Genomic DNA, 6,888 nt, shown 5'->3' on the forward strand with positions numbered 1-6,888 from the left:
AAGGGCGGGCGGGCCGCTCCGAGAAGCAACAGGAGACCGCCGTCGAGGGCGCGGGCCAGCGCCGGCGCGCATTCGCCGCCAGCTGTGGCTTTTTGGTTTTCCTCTGCTGAGGGTGGGGAGGGAGCGAGACAAACACGATGACAGAGCTAAGTGTCTCTCCGAAATAGTAAACTCGGGGAGGGGGGGAGGGGGGACGGAAAAATACGAGAAAACAACCCAGCACCAGACACAGCAACCCACGTTCATTGGAAGTCTTGACAATGAAGTGGGATGCGCACCTAAAGCATGAATGGCTGTGTCGTGGGAGCGCGAGCCGGTTCTGGCCGGACTTGTCATTTTCAGCAAGAGCCAGGGGGGCTGCTGAGGGCGGAGGCTCGCTAGAACCACAGATTTGCTGCCCAGATCCCCCTCATCAGGGCCCCTCGTCCTGCTCCTGCCGGCTCACAGTACCGCCCCCTCCCCAGTCCACTCCTCAGGTCCAAATTCGAGACGACAAACTTAATGAACAGATTTAAATCCTAGCTCCGCACCTGCACCTGTGATGTGACCTTGAGCACAGCACTGAAGGGAACACTTGAGCCTCAGTTTCCTTCCATGTGAAACGGCGATGAGAACCCTGACCCCCGGGAGCTGAACCCAGCGCTCAGAGCGAGCGCTCTGTAAGCCGGCAGTCGCTGCGAGGCCCGAGGCCAGGCACTGGCAGAAACCACGGACACGGCAAGGGCTGGCCACTCGGTTGGTAGCCAGGAAGCCATGCTGCCGGCCATGAGGTTGCCCAGCCTGAGCCAGGAGGGGGATCGACAGGATTGGGGGTGGGGGAGAGGGGGCCGGTTCCTGAGAGAGGCTGTAACTGTCCAAGCCCGAGAGGAGCCGCAGGGACTTCCTTACACACCCGGAACCCTAGTACGCTGGGTACTGCCAGGAAGCGACCCAGCCCTACCTCAACACCCCAAGCCCTGGCCCTCAGTTTTCTCATTTGTGAAATGAAGGACATGGGCTAGATAATCCAGAGGCCCCTTCCAGCTCGAACCCTAGATTGAATTATTTTAATGAATGGTCCAGTCTCAAAACCCCAAAGCAGGAAGTATACATGGATTCCGGAAGGCTTCGCACAGATGTGGAAGCCATAAATGGCCACTGAGAAAGAGTGGGGAACCCTCGAGAGGACAGGTTGGACTCCATGAGCACAGAACCTTGGACAGAGTGGACGTCTCTCTGGCCCAGTCCCGAAGTTCCTTGGGTGCCTTTGAAAATCACTCGCTAGGCCCATGTCCTTGGGCAAGTAGATTAGTCCCTCGCAGACGCCCTTGAGGACTGCCTGCCAGCATCTCACTGTGTTGCCTCTTGGAGTTCCTCCCGGTGAGGACACTTCAAACCCAGGTCTGAAAGTCTGTTTGAGAAAGACAGGCCAGGGGTCAGAACTCCAAAGCCGAGTCACCTGTTAGTACCAGCCCTTGTCTTACCAGAGAATTCCAAGGTGTTTGGCCAAATTACTCAGATGCCCCTTAGCAGTGAAAGGCCGCAGAGGGGCAGCCGGGGCTACATTCACGTGCGGAAGGACCTTGGCTTGCCCCTGAAATGTGCTTCTCCCCAGTCCATCCAGAGGCACAGCTGAGGGAGTTTGGGGTGACACAGCTATGAAGTCACACACAAGTTTGTTCTAGCGGGAGTCCTGGCTCCCTTCTAGGGGAGGAATAAACACATCTAGCCCCTATGAAACATGTGGGCGTCAGTAAAAAAAGGTCACCAGCTGCCTCATTCTTGCAACACAGTTATTGGCATGAGGAGCTACTGGGCAGTGAGCCCTGGGCCAAGCTCCAGGCTCCACAGTGAAAGGATAGTCACGGTCCCTTAGAGCTAATTGGCAAGGCAGAGATTGATCAAATAATCCCATGGAGAAGTGTGTCATTAAAACAGCGTTCAGAGCCCTGAGGATGTAGCGTTTGAGAAGCGAGCTGAAGGGTCAGGAGGTGTTAAGGAGATGAGGTGAAGGAGCCAGGAACGGGAGTGACAGGCAGGGTTGGGAACTGATTCTGACACGGGAACAGAAGCCACATGCGCAAAGGCCCTGAGGCAGAAGGAGCATGTCGTGAAAGGAGCCACAGTGGCTCTGGAGCAGAGGAGACAGGCTGGAGAAGGAAGCAGATGCCAGACTGGGCAGACCTGGTGGTTCCTGGGTGAGTCCAGCTTTTATTCTCCCGACAGTGGGAAGCCACTGAAGGGCATTAAGAAAACTACTGCAAGGAAGAATTGGGGAGTTGCTGGCTCCATAGTGTGGGGGACCCTACAGTCAAGAATCAGGAGCTGTCAGGAGAGCAGTGCTCATCTGAAGCTGAGAAATCGGCTTGGATCCCAACTGAAGGGAACCCTGCTTCTCTAGAGGCCAAGGAGCAAAGAGAGAGAGCTGGGGCAGGTGTGCCCAGCCACGGTGGGCATAGGGCGCGAAAGCACAGAAGCCATTTCTAAAACCCTCCCCACTCTCACCACCCCCCCCATGCCCAGAATAAGATCCATGCCAGGACGTAGGGTTTGGAAGGATAGTGTAAGTGTTGGGAACTTAAAGGACTTGTGCTGAGCTAAGTATCTTGCAATTGTTCAGCTAAAACTCCATCTGGATAACACTTGCCCCAGTTCCCTTGTACTGTGGCAAAAACAGACCTGCAATATGTCAGTACCCAGGTCACACAGCTACGGACAGGAAGCAGAGGGCCTGCAGGGAAAATTAAAGGGGCAAGACCAGGAGTCACCCGAGGAGACCCTCGTCCCTCCTAGCAGTTCCTAGTAGAAACAGCAAGCTTTGGGTGCTGTTTCATCCTAGGGTGCAGACTGCAGAAGCAGAGCAGACCTTGCCCACCAATTGCTACCTTGGGTCCATTCGTACTCATTTTACTTTGTAGGGTTTTGAAAGCGTGTTCTCTCCCACCCTCGGCCGAATGCTAAGCCCCTCGCTGAAAGAGCTCTTCTCACTTCAAAAGCACTCCTTGGTCCTGATCCCTTCCCAACTCAGTTATTCATCCAGAAAAGTGTGTACCATCCTCATGCCTTGCCCCGCACTGCTTCTGTTCTAGGTACCAGCCTCCCGCTGGTGCCTCTGCCTCAGTCTCCCCACCCCACACTAACTCTTGTTTGGTAATAATTTTCCACAACACAGATGTGATTCAAACCTTCCAAGTCTCCCTATTTTCTACAAGTTAAAATCCAACTTCTTAAAATCCAACATTCAGTCTTTACCACCTGACACCCACCTACATTTTCTGCTTCTTCTCCGACCCATTCTCTGCCCTGCCTTCCCCATCTCATCACTCTGGTCACCCCAGTCCTTGCAAACGCTGTCCCCCAGCTCAAGAGGGCCACTCACAATTATCCAAATACATTGCTTGCTTTCCCACCCCAAAACTTCTGCTCATATAATCCTCTCTGCTTGAGATATCCTCTCCCTCCCTTCTCTACTTACATGAGTCATACCTACCGTGCAAAGTGAAATTCAAATATCACCTTCTTGAAATTAAAGCCGTCTTGTCCACACTGTCATGAACTGCACTGTGTCTCTTCATCTGTGCTTGTACATATCATAGTCTGAATTTTACTGTGTTTAATTGCACGTGTGTGTGGCCCAAGTAGAATGGGAACTCCTTGGGATCAGCCAGGCATCTCACTCCATTTATACGCCCTAGTGTCTTGCATGGTGACTCTCTTATAACTGGTTGAATTTAAGTGAATTGCAGCTCACAAGACTCTACATGATCCTGCCTCAGCCCACCTCTCCAGGTGCATTCCGAACACTTTCTTCCATGCTCTCTCTCCAGCCAGCAACCTCTCAGCTTAACCAAAGTGTCTTCAGAACTGGTTCCCTGGGCACGGGTACCCTGGGCCCAGACCACGCCGGTGAGCTGCAGCTGCTTCGTTCTCTCTTCCCAAGATGAAGGGATGAGGAAACTAGTGCTATTGAGGCCCAAGGCAGAGGAGAGAATGGTTCCCAGGCAAGACTGCCTGGAGAGGAGGAGCAGGGAACCCTGACACTGACATTGGGGGTTGAAAAGCAGGACTTCTCTGACTGTGGGTGGAGCAGTGGGGACTGGGTAGGATGGCAGACACCCCTGGTTCCCTAGACCAGGTACGTTCTCTTCCTTTTCCCTTCTTTTTTTTTCCCCTTAGAATGTGATTTATTATTTGATTTTAGTTAATTCACTTAATTCTTCATTTCCTCATCAATGAACTCTTTTTTTTTTTAATTGGAGGATAGTTGATTTAAAATGTTGTGTTAGTTTCAGGGGTATACAAAGTGAATCAGTTATACATATACCTATATCCACTCTTTTTTAGAGTCTTTTCCCATATAGGCCATTACAGAGTATTGAGTAGAGTTCCCTGTGCTATACAGTAGGTCCTAGTTATCTATTTAATATAGAGCAGTGTGTATATGTCAGTCCCGAACTCCTAATTTCTCCCTTCCCCCGCTTCCTTTTCCCTTCTGTCAGAACATTTTTCTAATTCAGCTGCAACGTGTTCAGTTTAAACTACTGATTTCCCAGCAACTAGGGGTGTCCATATGACCCAGTTCCGGCCAAGGAGATGGGAACAGAATTATACTCAGGAAGAATTCTAAGAAAGACACAGTAATATGTCCCTTTTGCCCTTTGCCCTTTTCTTTTTCTCCCTTCTTCTGTTCCTTTTCTTCTTCCTCCTGTCCTTTCTCCCCCTCCCCCTTCTCCTTTTTTTTATTGAAGTATAGTTGATTTATAACTAATTTATAACAACTGTGCTGTGTTAGATTCAGGTGTGCAGCAAAGTGATTCAGTTATACATATATATACCTGTGTTCTTTTTCAGATTCTTTTCCATTATAGGTTATTACAAAATAGTGAATAAGGTTTCCTGTGCTATACAGTAGGTCCCTGTTGTTTATGTATTTTATGTACAGTAGTGTGTATCTGTTAATCCCAAACTCCTAATTTATCTCTCCTCTCCCCTTTCCCCTTTGGCAACTGTAAGTTTGTTTTCTATGTCCTGTCCTTTTTTTTTTTGTCAGAAACATGGATAGGATGCCTGAAGATGAAACAGCCATCTTGCAACCATGAAGAAAGAAGTCTGCAGCTAAGGATGACAGGGCAGCAGCTCGAAAGAGCCATCAACGACATCTGAATTACCTCATTTCAGAGTTCTTGTTACATGAGAAAACTCAGCTCCTAGTACATAAATTTTTTTTCCAGGCTGAGAATTTTTTTTTTAAAGATGAGGACACAGGGATGGGGGGCAGAAGTTTGTACAGGCCAGGTCACCCCTCCCTCCCGCCAGCGGCTGACAGTGGCTCTTCTTGCTGAGTCTATCAGAGGTGGCACCGGCTGTACCCCCCAGTACATAAATCGACTGTAGTTGGTTTTCTGTCCCATGCAGCCAACACACCCCTAAGGGATACAAGAGGGGAGAGCAGCCTTTCATCATGAGAAAGCAGAAATTCAGCACAAGCCTTCCTCCCCTATAAAACCTACACCTGCCACTTACAGCCCCACTGGCACACACTTGACACACACCAGCACATCAGAAACACAAATCCCAGCGTCACTCTTTGTGGAGTGCGTCCTGCATGGTCCCTTTCCTTAGCTCTCTTTATCTGGGTCTTGATTTTTCGAAAAGGAAGAAAGCAAAGGCAGTCAGGGCGGGGGAAGTCTGAAATAATCTCTCCCTATCTTCCCACAGGAAAACTATGACGTATGTCAGGAAGCAAGGCATGCCAAAGCACGGATGAGATTTGTTTCTAAGTGAAAAATTCACCCCAATCCCAGTAGTCTGGAAAACCAGTTGCTGCCTGATTAACTTAAACTTGTAAGCGTGTAACGTCACCTCAAGGTGCTGATCTCTAATTATGAGCACACTTCTTCCAGAGCCGCTGGTTATCCAAGTTAGAGCACATGACCACTCCTCCCCCCACCCAGCCTTTCCACTCTGCAAATATGCACCCATTTGTCTTTTCCCAGTGAATGCAAATGGGAGAAAACTGAGTGGTGTTGCCCTTTGGAGATAATAACGTTGGAAATTCAATACCTAATGGCTCCCAAACAAGACCAGAATAGCTTCGTGTTTCTGTTATCCCTATGCACAGAGAAGCTGACAGCCTGTTAGCATAAGCAGGCATCTGAACTCCCCGCCCCTCCCTGAGTGCCTGGAGCCAGCGTTCATGGAGAGAGACACCTGTTTATCATCATACACTTTCTTCCAACCCACTGGATCCAGGCTCAGAACAGAGGCTGTAGCTGAGTTTGGGGGCCAGGAAGAACTATAGTGACCCAGAAGGCACCTCCATTCAGTCTCTAAACCAGCTTTGCAACTAGACAATAACCCATTAGTCTGGGCACATGTGCTGGGCAAGTAAGACTGATCTGAATCCACTTATTATTTCTCACATCCCCAACTCCCCCCCGCCCCACCCCAAAGCCCAAGCTAGAGTTCAGGAAAGAAATTAAAATGGTTTGGGGCTGGCAGACTGTTGAACTTCTGTATAGAGAAGTCACATGAAGCCTGCAGATTAACTACCATGAGGGGAGGAGCTTCCCTACAGAGCAAAATCGGGTGCCTAGAGACAAACCTGCATTTTTCCCGAGGGGGACAGGGCAGTAGCCAGAAGCCTGGCATCCTGGGCAGGTCAGCAGACCCCTTGTGGTCATGGAGGCTCTGTCTCTCCCTCTGTTTATGTTGGACTCCTGGGACCATTGCCTGCTCTGTCCCTCTCAACCCTCCTGTAATTCACTTGTCTCTTTGATGATGCTGTTCAAGTAATTGCCTCTCAGACCAGAGGCGTATTTGATGTCCACCATTTCAAGCATTATCTCTATTGATTTTCATTTTTCAGGCCTTGTACGGAACCTTAGATGTAGCTGGTGGGAGGTGACA

The sequence above is a fragment of the Globicephala melas genome, chromosome 8 (genome assembly GCF_963455315.2).
Source record: "Globicephala melas chromosome 8, mGloMel1.2, whole genome shotgun sequence".
Classification (NCBI taxonomy): Eukaryota; Metazoa; Chordata; class Mammalia; order Artiodactyla; family Delphinidae; genus Globicephala; species Globicephala melas.